Source organism: Manacus candei, unplaced genomic scaffold, assembly GCF_025592945.1.
Source record: "Manacus candei isolate 608988 ecotype Guabito, Panama unplaced genomic scaffold, ASM2559294v1 h1tg000048l, whole genome shotgun sequence".
Taxonomy (NCBI): Eukaryota; Metazoa; Chordata; class Aves; order Passeriformes; family Pipridae; genus Manacus; species Manacus candei.
In genome coordinates, this window is record NW_026138096.1 from 6,446,050 (window position 1) to 6,460,805 (window position 14,756).

The 14,756-nt window shown below is 42.1% G+C and overlaps 1 protein-coding gene across 6 annotated transcripts in view; it reads right to left on the bottom strand.

Moving 5' to 3' along the window:
• Positions 1–2,128, bottom strand: part of RGS12 (regulator of G protein signaling 12) — an 89,713-nt gene extending 87,585 nt beyond the window's left edge. For 2 of the 6 annotated variants that reach the window (XM_051798302.1, XM_051798301.1), the window contains exon 1: positions 1,957–2,125. The gene's annotated coding sequence lies outside the window, so the exon portion shown is untranslated. Of the gene's footprint in view, positions 1–1,956 lie in introns of all 6 variants that reach the window. The other 4 variants (XM_051798306.1, XM_051798304.1, XM_051798303.1 and 1 more) reach the window with 3 other exon arrangements.
• Between the last annotated feature and the right edge of the window lie 12,628 nt (positions 2,129–14,756).

Sequence of the window (14,756 nt, forward strand, 5' to 3'; positions counted from 1 at the left end):
GGGTATAAACCACCAAAAATACCAGTTACAGTTGGATTGTACTTTAGCCCACAAACACTGCATTTCTGTATGTAATGTTTTTACATATCCATGCTGGCTTTTCATGTCATTTTCAAACCCTCCACTCCAAAGAAAATAACACTTATTTGCTTACTTTCAAGAGAAAGAGGCGGTTTGTTTCCTGCTTCTGCTCTTGTTATCTCATAGCAACAAAAAGAACAGAAACAGAAGGCACACTGCTGTTACAGTCTAACCTTCACAGTTACAGAGGGCAGTGGGGGAGCATGTGAAGTTTAAGACTACCTGACTGACCACCAGTTCCTTTCAAAAAGCCTTTACAAATGAGCTGATACTCAGCACTACAGGATCCATATTAATGTGCAGAGACACAGCAAAGAACTGTCTGGCCTAATTTTGTTTTTCAATAGTGGGACTGTAAAAGGATAAAGCATGCAAAGTGGAAATGCATAGAGGAGAGGGACTGTTCCCTCATCCCTCACACACATCTTGAAGTAATGCAAAAGACTCTTCAGCATGGATCACACTCTTTCAGGCATCTTAAGGCATCATTGTGAACTGACTTTCACTAATGATGCCAAGTAACTACAAAGCTCAAATGAAGTTATAAAATTTGAATTCCACTAACTATTCAAATGCGGTACATGTTTATAGACAAGTTACACGAGAAATGTAACAGCACAACCTGTAGAAGACAGCTACCAGTCGTTTGAGAACTTGGGCAGGACAATATTTTAATAAAAAAAACCTTATCAGCATTTCAGAATTGGCAAAACACACCATTATGTTCCCTGTATCAGCAGCAACTGCTTTGCTACAAAACAATTAGTTGTACCGAGCGTGATCATTCAAAAAATACTGACTGTAATTAGTAAAAGCAGGCTAAAAAGTAGTTGTTAATAAAAACTGTTCTCACACCGACGTCGATGTACAAAGTGTAAGGAACATAAATAGGACATTTGCTGTTTTGTCTGACAAGAGCCATGCGACTACGGACAAAGTTTTCTAAAGCTGTTGTATAGACAGTCATGCGTCTACAGTTTCATTTGTTGCATTTAAGAAGGGGAAAAGGTTTTTTTGGCAGTCAGGCATTTTTTTCCCCCCTTCTTTTCTTGCAAACACGTTACAGAACTGTTGGGGCGCCGCGCAAAGAAAGGGCAGCACTTCAGGCGGGATCCGCTCAGGGACACGAGCGGCCGGGAAGGGCTCGGGGCGCTCTGCCGGGGCGCAGGCAGGAGGGGCACGGCAGGATGCGGCGCAGCTTCGCACACCCGCTCCCAAAGCCCCGCTCCCGCGGGCTCCGGCTCCTGGCGGCGTCTGGGTGCATCCCGCGGGCACCGGGGGCATCCCGCGGGCACCGGGGACGACCCGCGGGCACCGGGGACGACCCGCGGGCACCGGGGGCATCCCGCGGGTACGGGGGGCATCCCGCGGGTACGGGGGGCGACCCGGGACGCCGCGGGGGGCGGGCGGCGGGTCCGCTCCCCGAGCAGCGCTCCGCGGGGTTACTCATTAACAGGGGCAGCCGCTCCCCGGGGGGGTGGAGCTGCGGGGAGGGGAGAAAGCGGCACCTGAGCCCGCAGGGACGGTTTGAAAAATCAAGCGGTAAAAGACAGGAGTTCAGGGAGCGCCCCCGAACCTCCCCCCCCCGCGGTCGGACCGCCCGCCCGCCCCTCCGCGCTGCGCACCGGGGGTCGCGGGCAGCGCCGCAGCCCGAGGGGCGCACACAGGGGCTGCCTGGGGCTGCCTTTTCTCCCCTCCCTCCCCTCGGCCCCCGCCGCCGCGCTCCCTTCCCCCGGGCCCTCTCCCGCCGCCCATCTGCCGCCCCCGCTCCTCCCGCCGCACCCCGGCGGGGTCCCGGGCCGGGTGCTCGGCGGCGCGGGGGATGGGAGAGCTGGGCGGGCAGCGGTGGGCGCTGCCCCGCTCGGACTCACTCACCTCCGTCCCCCGGGGCTGTGGCTGCTCCGCCGAGGCAGCGGCTCCGCCGGTCACCGGGGAGACGGCACCGGGCTCGGCCTGAGGGCGCGGCGGCCACTGGCTGGCCGGCGCTGTCAGTCACGGCGCCCGCCCGGCGGGGTGGCGGTCGGGTTCCCGGACAGAGAAAGGGGAGAGACAATACCAAGAGCCGCGGAACTACAGCTCCCAGCGTGCCCCGCGAGGGGCCCACTAGCTCTGGCCGTGGGGAGCGGGCCGCGCGAGGCCTGACGGGGCGCGTAGTTTTTTAGTCTCGCCCCGCCGCCTCGCCTTGTCCTGAGCTCCGGCGGGGCGTGCAGTGCGCAGGCGCGGGCTGGCGGCGGCCGTTCGAACGGGGCCGGGAGCGATCCCGCGGCGGGATCGGGACCAGGGCAGGGATTCGGGGATCGCATCCCGCAGCAGCCACTGGCGTAGAGTCCCCTCGGAGTCGGGAAAGCAGGGTGCACCTGTCCCCATCTGAGCGGCGGCCGGCGGCAGGGAGGGACCCAATAACCCACGGCTCCCGCGGCGAAGGGGCGGGTTGGTGAGGGAGGCGCTCGGAGGTGCCTCAGACAGGTGTGCCCGGCCTTTGAAGCCCGGGAACAAAGGGAGACAGACCTGACGAGGTAAAGACAAAGGTGGGAGGGAGAAGGGTGGCACTGGGTTCAGCCTTTAGGGCATCCAGTGAGGGTGCGGAGGTATTAACGCGTTTCGTAGTATTTAAGCATCCAAAGGGCAAGAGTTGTGGGTCCCTTCCAACTCAGTGTATTCTGTGCCCAGGGCACAGGCAACAAGTTCTTAAAATACATCGGGGACAGCTTCTTCATTTCCAAATGGCAACTCTAGTAAACCTTATTTTAAATAGCAGAAATGGGAAGCGAGGAGGACAGTACACACAGAAGTGAACACCGGTTAAGAGATGCCTGAGGAGTATAAGATTCCAAAAAAAAGGGAAAAATTAACCAAATCTATTGGCCTTTACTACAGAACCTGAAAAGATTTTGTGATCTTTGCAGAAGATTGAGATCTTTAATTGTTAACACATACTTGTAGAAATCCTTTGTATGTGGGGTATTTCATTTCAATGTCTATCTGTGCACTGGAAACCTGAAATGGAACTGAACCTATCAGTCACGAGGTGCAGAAGAATGTTTACCTTTTTCTGGGTTTTTTGTTTTGGTTTTTTTCCAGTCTCCAGAGCAGGATGTGTATCCCAGAATTCACTGTTGCTGTTATGTCCATAAGATACCTTCTAAATTTTAATATGATTTAACTTCAGTAATTTGTCTCATTTTTATCCAGTCTAGGAAATTGTTTCTTAATAACTCCTTCCCAAGCTGAAATGGTTACGGTATACCAGAATTTTCAGGAAAAACAAAAACACAGAGCAAAAGAAAAAGCTCTTTGGAAAAACAGAGGATCCTGCTCCTTTACTCCAACCTTCACCTTCTCGTTCTGCTGTTTTTTCCTTTGTCAGTCTATCCCAGGGAGACTTCTACCAACATGAGGCATCTCAGTTGACTTAGATCCCAGTATTGTTATCTCTCTCATGCAGTTTTATGGGAAAATCTTCTGAAGGGAAAAATAACTGAATAAAACAAGCATTATGTCTTTTTCTTATCTTCACAAAAGACATTGTGGCAAATCAGACTTCCAAACTCCCTCAGACATACTGTGTCCTATAAAAGTAATTCATAATTCTTTAGCAAGGCTAAAAATTCAAAATGTAAGGAAGAAAACTGAGTGATTTTAAACCTCACAATTGATTCTTTCAGGCGAGGTACAGTAATTTTAAAAAATACTCTAGAGACTTAAATTTGCCCAAAGAAGCAATAGTTCTTTATCCCTTTGACTGGGGAGAGGTCACAGGGAAGGAATTGCATTCCACAAATCAAGGGTGTTTGGGGTTGCCACCTCTTAATAGCCCAATTACTTCCAGCTTCCATATGAGGTTGTCAAGACTATATGTCTTTTGTCAGTATTTCTGTTGCCTGTGTAACCCCCACAGATCTAGCACTGATTTGCACTATCTCCTTGCCAACAGAACAAAAGATTGATCAACCAGGTATGTCAAACAGTCTGACCTTGTAAACGGCTGTAACAGAAGAAAATCTGTTTGAAAAAGACAAGTAATAAAGTGAAGTTGTAACTGTTCCAATAGAGGTATCTACAAGTCTCCCACTGAGTCTTAATGGAGTTAATACAAAGAAATTATGCTTTATTTTGTTTCAAAGAGGAGAGATGCTAAAAAGTGGCATCAGCACCTACTAACTGTAAACTCATTACTGCATGGCAGTGTCAGATTGCCCCTTCCAAATACACTGAACCTTTTCTACTTGTGATAGCCAACAGAATTTCTTGTGTTTTTGTAATAGCACAGGAGTATGTAATCAATCTGACCACAGAAGGCTATTTTGTAGTACAGCAGAATTTCCTATGTGAGTATTACTCAGCAAGGAAGAAGTGAGCACTGAAGACTGACATGGCAACAAGTGTGTTCACACACTCTACTTGCAGTCAGAAAAATCCAACTCATCATGAATGAATTCAGTGCTTTAGTTCCATGCTTTTAGAAATGGTGATTAAGACTTTAGGTTAGAATCTGGAACAAGGTGATTAATGGCCCCTCAAAAATCCACACAAGGTCTCAGCTGTAACTTACTGTTGGAGACAATAAAGGAAGAAAGAGTGTGAAACAAAGTGATAAGGATTTGTGGCTTTGGGGCTGGAAAAGCTTTGGCTTATAAGCCTAAGTAGCTTAATGTTGGGTGTGCAGACATCTCAATCACACCAAGCGTGGCTGTCACAGAACAGCTTCTTGGGTTTCATTTGGAGAGGTTTGCAATGCATCCTGTACTGAAGTGTGATTATTGCTGCCACAAACACCAGATGAGAAGTCACAAGATAAACTTAGTCCAGTATCTGATGCAAAGTCTGTGGTTTTAATTACCAGTGTTTAATTACATTGGTTAAAGGAATGAAAGTGTTGATTGCTCCAAAAAGTTTGTTAGACATACGGAAGAATCCTCACATAAATGTCAATTTTATCATATAATGTTTTCAACCTGTTTCAAATCGTGAAATTATATATGATTGTCAGTATTAAATGTTTGTTCTAAACAGCAGGGAAGATTAGGTGTCATATACGTTGTAGTTAGCTTGTGTTGGTCAGTTAATATGTAGTTGGGAGCAAAATCCTCATTATAAAACTTATTTCTTAAATTCCAAAAGCTCGTCCTCCTTCTGTTAACCGTCCAGTTCAAAGGGTCAGCAAAGATCATGTTTTCCACACTGAGGACTGCAGCTGATCACATAGCCATCAGTATCTACCTTGGCTTACTAGTTAATATCTAGAAATACCTTTTCCTTATTTTAGGCATAGTTTTATACCTAGTGAGAGACACTCTTGGCAGAGGGAGAGGGAAGAAAATATTTTTATATAAATGCATTTTGGTTTGGGTGATGTTGTTTCCCACCCTAGCACACCAAAAAACCTTCACATGGAACTGTGAAGGAGTAGAACTAAAGGGGGACAGATACTGATCTTGTTAAATCTTGACTGGCCAATAGAGGACATATCCTCTCAAATCCCATTTAGACTTAAAAGGATTGATCTATGTAGCTTGTGCATCTACTTGGCTTTGTAATTGTGTCCTTACCTACTATGTTAATTAAGTAAACATTAAAATAGAGTTAAATAGTTTTTGTGTTGGAAGATTCTTGTGTGCACTTAAATACGCCATTTACAAAATCGAAGGTTTAGATGGCAAACTGTCTGGAACATTTTTTTCTGTGTGAAAAGAGGCACAGCTAGGCCATGATCCTGACTGTGCCTAGCCATATAAATATCATTATTCAATACCCTAAGAAAATTTATTTCCCTACAATAGAATGTGCTATATTTATTTTCCCAAATTCACTACCAGAAACCAAATTGAGCATTTTGTTGTAGGCAAAAACTGAAAACACAAATTACTGCTCATTGATATCAGTTCTTCCTCCCTTAACTGTGACTACATGTGGTCAAAGCTGGTGTCATGTTAAACCTTCAGTGCTGATGAGCAACCCTAATATATAGAACCAGAACATCTGCTAAAACATCTACTTCAAGGACACAAGCCTACCTAATACACTTCTGCCACGAACTGGAAACCCAAGAATTGAGTTTGGCTTTACTGGTGTCAGTGGAAGCACAGAAACCTCTACTCTACCATTTCTTGTGGGCAAATAGTTTCTACCCAAAATTTCTCAGTTACCGAGAAATGCTTTGTTGAGCCTGAATGAGTATAAATTTTTAATTTCATATTGTGCCATGGACACCTTCTAATATTGGTAAAACACATACACCAAAATGAAAAAAATTGTAGTGCATTTTTTTTTCTTTAAAGGGGTTGTCGGTTTTGTTTGTTTGGTTGGGTTTTAAGCCTTAGAGCTTTAATTTTCTAATTCAGAATTGCAAGACTAATTAACCTGCCATGGCTTTGTGGCTCCATTGAAGCTGTGTCTCCTGTCCCATTGGTCTCATTTAAGCAGAGTGTCTTCTGTCCCACTGGGCTTAAAAATGTGTATCATCTTACAGCTGTATTTACATATTCTGAAGAAGCACTTTGTATTTTTGGTGCTGTAAGGAAGAGGGATATCTCAGGTAGGTATCCCTTGTGGCTCCAAGTACCATGCCAAAAAGTCATTATCATCTTAGTCTGCAACAGTTTTTCATAGAGCAAGCAAGCTGTGTCGTTGCCATCTAAACAGCAAGCTAAATTAGGATCATGGATGATATCTTCCAGTGCCCTATTCCCATCTCTCTCTTTCCTCTTTGAAGCCATTTCCAGTGTGCCTCTCAGGTCCACACACCATACAAGGGTGACATATCAGGACTCTGTTTGTTAAGTTTATGGCTAAACACATGTTTAAGTGATGAGGTAGAAATGTTACACTAAAAATGTCACTCATATCCCTAAACCTCAGGAAAAACATGCTGAGAGTTCTCCATGTTCACATATGATTTCATGAAAAGAAGCTGAGTGAAAATGAGATTCCGAGGCACTGAAGGGTGACATGAGTAATAGAGAAATCAACTTTGTATATTCCTATTTAACATAATTCCCCTGGTAAGAGACTCTGTCTCCAGGACAAACTGTGCAGCACTAAAGAGAGGAGGAGGGATCCTCTACAATCAGTAGTTAACCCAGGAATCAGAGAACACATTTTACCTTGCTCCACTCAGGATGTGACAAAGTCAAGTCCAAACATTTTCCCATTTTCTCATCCAAACTTTTCATCTCCAAACTTCAAAGACAGAAAGTCCTTCTGGACCATGTTCGGTCTGTCTTTAGTTTACTTGCCAGAAGCAGTGCTCTGCTTGTGCTAATCTCTTCTCCTGTAGTTCAGGTGACAAGGCATGGCATGACCACAGTAACACCTGGGTCCACCTTGGCAAAGGTGTTTTTTGTACAAACGGTGCCCATGCCTAATTACACAGAATGACAGGATTCTGCCCTGGCTCTCAAATCTGATTTAGCTCAGGCTGACTTCATCTTCTTCCACCTCATAACTAGATTCTGAATGGCTTTTAAGATTAGAAGATACTTGCTCATTCTAGGTAAAAATCATCATGATTATTAGTATAAATTCATCAATTAAAACTCATATGAAACTCATTAAGATGTACTTACATAAAGCAGAATAATTTCTCGGTGCTCCACCAAAACTTCAGTTTCATTTAAGATTAGACTTGGAGTTATTCTAAATGACCTTTTGAAATGAAAAGATATGGATTTCTCCATTAAGTGCATTAAATTGAGTCATTTTGGCTGTGACAGCACATACCCTCACCATCACTTTCTAATTGCCTCTCAGAACTAGGCTGAGGCCTTGCCTCCTACTAAAATTTCTGTTCCATGGTAAAAGTTGAATGCTGATGGATTATTTACTTGAACCTGTGGCAGCCAACTTCCTCTTTCACCTTTTTAAGGATACAACATTTGTGGTGACTGTTTCATGAGCCAGGTCATCCAGCCAGTTCCTGCAGTCCCAGTGATTATGGCTGATCCTCCATAAACACTCTTTCCTTGATAACTGGCTTACTCCAAGTTCTTGCCTAACATAACATCCTAATTTCATCTGAAATAGAAAATTAGCCTATGCTCTTTTTTTTGACATATTTTTCTTAATAGTGAACTTGAACTACATACCTTACACATCAAATACATTTTGATTTGGAGTGGGCAAGAAAGATCATAAGACTTTGCTGTGTCTCCAGCTAAAAGATTCAGAGGCACAGCAATAGCTGGAGACAGATGGCTGCCTATAAGAACTGTCAGAGAGGAATTTTCTTGTACTGCTGAGGAACACTGCACCAGTGTTCAGGCAATTTAAACTTTCCCTAGGCACCATGCTGTTCCTCATGGAACATTTTCAGCACAGGGCTGTCAAATGAAGATGCTGGTACCCTTCTGTAAGCAAACCACAAGTATGGAGTTGTTCATTGCACAAATGAACACACATAGACAATCTTACAACAGCAAAGTCTGCTTAAGAATAAAGTCCTTCAATGTATATTGTACCCTTTTTAACCACCTTTCTGAAATGAGGCCATGGCTTATTCTCATGAGAATGCATAAACCAAATCACCAGAACTTGGCAGCAAGGAGATACAAAACAAGTGCATAATTTCTGGTGTTATCTGTGTTATGCCATTTCTACTGTGGTGAAATTCAGTCTCATTTTTTACTGAATGTTAACCAATGTGAACCAGCTCTAAAGAGGCTTAAACCTTTGAAGAGATGAGATGAAGATTTAGACCCTACATGGACAGTTACTTCTGTGGAAGATTTAATAGTGGTTATTTCATCTTCATCTAGTGAAGTTTCAAGATAAGCTAAATGAAAAGGAAGGATATAAAACCTTATTCATATAAGTTTAAAGAAAATGTAAGCATTATAGTTAACACCACATAAGTTCATGTGGGCAAAGTTTTATACATTCATAAAGGAGATTGCATTTAATCTGATTATATTGAATTAAAGATAAATTATAGTAAAACCTGTAGGGGGAAGAATGAGGATCATGGAGAGTTTTTTAAGTAGTTTTAATTAATTTTCTAAATATGTTTACTTTGCAGTTCATAGAAAATTGATATTTCTATAGCTTCCCTCAGTGAAACAAGCCTTCATCAAGCTGTGATAAGTACTTCTCAACATTTAAGTATGTAGGAAATTTTATACTTTTAATAGTATGCACCAATTCATTTTTTTTCTTGCAATGCATAGCAATCCAGAACTTACCCTTAAAATAACAACATATAGTCAGAAATTTCAGCTTGCTCAAAGCTCAGTTGGGAGGGATTTCCTGGGAAGCTTCCATGGAAGATGAAGGAGCTTGTGAGTGCTGGCAGTTTTTCAAGAACACTGTCCTGGAAGCACAAAACCAGTTCATGCCCTTTAAAGGTACGAGAAGTAGGTGGAGCAAGAGACCCCCTTGGCTTAAATGTGAGCTTCTGAATCTGCTCAAAACCAAAGAGAAGAGCATCAGAGAGGGAAAAAACAGGGCATTGCCAGGGTGTGCAGATGCAGTTAGAAAAGCAAAAGCTCAGCTCAAATTGAAATTGGCTGGAGATGTCAAAAACCACAATGGGAACATAAACAACAACCAGAAGGACAAGGAAATATTGTCCCACAGTTAAGCAGGAGAGGTGAATTAGTCACCCACAGTGCTGAAAAGGCAGAGATTCTCAACACATTCTTCACCAGCACTTTTGGGCCACAGGTCCAGAGAACAAAAATCCAGGTTTATGTAAGCACAGACCCACCGTCAGTGAAAGAAGAGCTGGTCTGGGAACTGTTACAAATTGATGGGTACTGACATTATGCACCCAAGGGTTTTCAGAGAGCTGGCTGATGTCATTGCAAGGACATTCTCCATAATCTTGGAGAAACCGTGAAGATCAGGACATCCCAGAAGACTGGAAAAAAGCTAATGTCACCTTATCTACAAGAAGGGCTTAAAGGAAGATCCAGGAAATTATAGGCCCATCAATTTTACTTCAGTCCCTGGGAAAGTTGTGGAAGAAACCCTCCCGAGGGCTATCACAAGTCAAATCAAGCACATGATTGGGAAAAGCCAGCAGGGATTCACCAAGGGCAAATTGTGCTTGACAAACCTGATCTCCTCCTACGACCTCCTGCTTGATTGATGTGGGGTGAGCAGTGGACATTGTCTACCTGGATTTCTCCAAGGCTTTCAGTATGGATTTCCAGAGCCCTCTCCTAAAGAAATTGATGTCTTAGTGTCTAGACAAATGGTCCATGCAGCGGGTGGGGAACTGGCTGAGCAGCCACACCCAGAGGATGGTTGTAAATAGCTCACCTGTCACAAGTGGGGTCCCCCAGAGATCTATACTGGGTCCAAGGCTGTTCAATATCTTTATAAAAGATCTGGATGATGGGATCAAGTGTACCCTGATAAAGTTTGCTTATAACACCAAACCGAGTGGGGAAGTGGAAATTTTGGAAGGGAGAGCCACTCTGCAGGAAGACTTGGGTAGGCTGAAAGAGTGAGCTAACAAGAACCTTATTAAGTTCAACAAGGACAAGTGTAATGTTTTGTACCTGGAAAACACAAACCAGAAGTGCAGCACAGACTGGGATCATTCTGGCTGGGGAGCAGGTCTGTGGCAAGGCACCTGCAGGTCCTGGTGGACAACAAGCTCAATATAAGTGAACAGGGTGATGCTGCTGCAGCAGAGAAAGCCAACAGGATGCTGGGCTTCACCAAGGCCATCACCAGCAGAGATCAAGATGGCATTATCCCACTCAGCACATCAGGCTACACCTGGAATACAGTGTTCAGTCTTGGTCCCTACTATGCAAAAAAGATGTGGACAGGCTGGAGAGGGTTCAGAGAAGGGCCCCAAAGGTGATCAGAGAACTGGGAAACCTACCATAACAGGAAAGGCTGAGAGAACTGGTTTTGTACAGCCTTAGGAAAAGAAGGCTTAGGGGAGACCTTATTGCCATGTTCCAGTATTTAAAAGTTGGCTACAAAGAAGATGGAAATTTTGTCCTGGGATTAGACAAAAGAGGACATTTTTTCACAATGAGAACAATCAGACTGTGCTTTTGCCAAGAAAGGTTGGACCAGGGTCTCTTCCAACCTGGTACTATATGATTCTATGACATCACTTTTTACTAGGATCAAACTGAGATCCTATAGGTAGTAATTACTTGGTCCTAGATAATGATGTCATTCACTGCAGATTATTAGTCTGTTTTTTAAAGAACATACCTGAAATTATTCATCCTTATTAGAAATGGGGTTCAATAAAACACCTTAAAGCAAGCTGCAGTAGAATGAAAAATTTCCAACCAGAAAAATTATGTATGGGAAGGAAATTTCACATCCAAAATGGCAAAGTATTTTAAATGTTTCTGTTAAAACACTAAAAAAGATCAACACAAAAGTTTAATGATGTAGTCTCAAGCTTGCACACACAGGAAGTATGCTACCCATAAAATCAGGGGAAATAGATTAGCAATCTAGAGACCAGATGGTTAGTATTTACTTGCTGACATAACACCACCAAATGTTCCTAAATTTCTCTTTCAAATTTGCCTTTCACATTACATTATCAGCATAGGAACTGATCTCGCAAACATATACGTGCAGAGTTCAATATATTTATTCATTTGAGTAGTCCCATTGTCTTTAGAAATGGGACTGTTCACAGAACCAGGCTGCCAGTTTTGGGTTACAGAGTTGTAAGCTATTTGCCTACACCAAATTGGGCAGACTAAGTCTGGAAATATAATTTTTAAATCCTGTATACATTTTTTTCTGCTGGTTTTGTACTTTGCAAAAGAGACACCAGTTTATGGAGAAAATTATAAAAGACATTCCTGTCCATAAATATATTGTGTGGTTTGGTGGGTAACTGCTAAACTTGGCAAGGCCTGAAATAAATTGAAATCTTAAAATGCTTCTCCAATTTGAGGTCAAGAAGTAAAAAAAAAAAAAACCAAAAAACAGTTACAAACTATTTTAACCAAAAAATTGTTAAAACCAAATGAGAAAATGCTGTTTAATTATAATGGGATCCTCCTGCAAATTACTTAATCTCTCTAGTTTGTGAAAAATATTTTTGCTTCCAAATATTGGTCCAGAGACTTATTTTTCTCTGGTGGGAAAAAATGTCATTTCTTGCTGTACACCATTTATAACTTCTCTAAGTTATCTGTAGGAGCTGTCTATTCAAAATATACAGAATTTCACTAGTGTTAGCTTTTCATCCTCTGACTTTTCTCCTTGAACATTATGCTTTCTCTGTATTTTCACTTTCTTGTCTTTTAAAATGTTGTGTTCCTTCTCACCCATCATTACTAGTTTCGTTTGGAGGCATTTACATTGCCCCTTTGCCCAACATGTATTTTCCCATCTTTCACCGCAATCTGCTTCTCCTTACTTGCTTGCATGTTCCTCATTTGCCTCCTCAGGCTCCTTTTCCTTCTATTTTTGCATCACTTACAAAAGTCACCTGCCTCCAGGCAGTATATTTCCTCCGCTATCTAATTTTTCCATTTGCACCATCTGTGTGTGTAATACAGGCACTGCATTTAGTGAAAGCAGTGTCATACTGACTTGACCCCATTACTGCCCTGAAAATAAGAAATTTATTTTCCTATGCTACAGTTTATTTGTTGATCACACTTCTAGGAGCCATGAGGAAGTTCCTTTAATGTCATGATAAACTTGAATAACCCTTGACATGCTCCTCTTGAACATTTATTACACTCAACTCTCTACTCATACAGACACAGGGGCAGTGTCTCTGTTTTGCAAAACCAGGAATTCTACCAGGCATTTTAATTCTAGGCAGGTCTTTCAAGTTATAATTAGTGTGAATATCTCAAACATTCAAATACCTATACCTGCAGCTAACTGTCCCATAGAGATGAGGAAGATGTGCCTACCTTAAATAAAAAAATCCCCAGAAAAAAACACTCAACTTTTTGTTCAAGTAAATGTTCCATCTTTACAGGAACAAATGAAACAGCAGCAAAAAGAGCTATGGGTAGGTAAGGAATTTTCAGCCTGTTGTCAAAAAGCATTAGAAAAACTCTATCATACATGAAACCAATAATATTTGTCTACAGCAGGGCCATGTTCACTCTCTAGGCAAAACCAGGGCTAAAACACAGATAATCTGCATTGATGGGAATAAAGCCTTTTTTGAGAGATGAGGTTTTAAAACTGAACTACTAAATTTAACTAATAAAAATGATGTTTTATATAGAAAAAAATCTCGCAACTTCCAGAAAACACCAATTCCTTTAATGCGGTTATGTAAGACAATGCTCAGAGTCTCATCTAGAATGCTGTATATCATTCTGGTCATTCACCTTTAAAATGGATGAACTCAGAGCAAAAATAACAAAACAGTCATCAAAATCCTACCTTACAAAAGAGTGTTATCCATCAGAAGAAGGGCTGCTTGGGAGACAACATCCGGCTCTCAAGACTGACCACCACATAAAGCAGCAAAACCAGTGCTGATACAAGAAGAAATTGGTATAAATTGATCAGGAATAATCCCAGAAGCAATCTTCTAAATGGCAGTTTACCCATCTGTAATGCATATAATTTGGAGGATAAAACATCTGACTCATTTTAAGATACAGGTCCACACATTTACCAAAAGGATTATATGACATGGTTCCTTATGTTAGCAGGCAAGGAGTAAGTAGATTTCCTCCATTCCTGTGTTCCTAAAGCTCTGGACCTGTAATAACATGCAAGGAGAGGGGCTACCTACTCTTTGGTACAAGGTTCAAATATGTTGCCATTGTTATTGCTCATTAATTGGATTTAATTGCTATATGGTTCAAGTAGATAGTATCAGTAAATATTATTAATTCCCGTGGAGCCAGGGGAGAGTTTCTTTATATCTTACTCTAAACACATTAAAGTGTCAGGAAGCACTACAACATGGATACATCAGCTCACCTGAATCTCTGACAGATCTACATTTGAAATGTATAAAACTATTCTGCAGAATCAGAACAGATACTTGCCACTTTTCTAATCATGCAATTACTGTAGTAAAGGTGGAGTAAAGGAAAGTTATTTTGTTTATACTTCAGCAGCTACCACCTTCTGCAATTTCAGTTTTCTACTACATTTGCCTTATCCCGTTATCGTTAAATAAACTCTGTAGGAATGGGCCACATTTAGATATTTAATAACTCTTAATCTTCATACCTGCAGGATCTTCTAAGAAATATCTCCATGTATTATTAATTTGGTTGTTGAGCATAACCTTTATCCTGTTCAGCAAGTATAATTAGAGATTAATTTGCTGTGTCTGGATTTAAAATATACCTTAGCACAGGCAACAACACATTAAATTATATAGGAGAATGCAAACACCTTCAAAGGCAAAGTTTCAAGAGGGGACATTATTGAATAGCAAGAATGGAAAATGGCCTGAGTTCCTAGTACTAATTCTATAGTTTCTATACCTGAATCCAGTCTTCACTCTTGCCTATACAATAAATGCAGCAGAAACATGTTTTTCAAGGAGAACACAATAAGAAATGGTATATAGGAAATTCAGCCAGTGAATTTTTGAATTTAAGGTTAGGGGTATTTAAATGTCTTGTTTCACTGAAGAGCCAAACACTTGCTGGTGCTTCATCTTAACTCCCAAGACAGTCCTTTATGCCTTCGGCTCCCTCGTGTGGTGCATCCACGTCGATCTGCCTTACAGACCCCCCTTCAAACATCTAAAC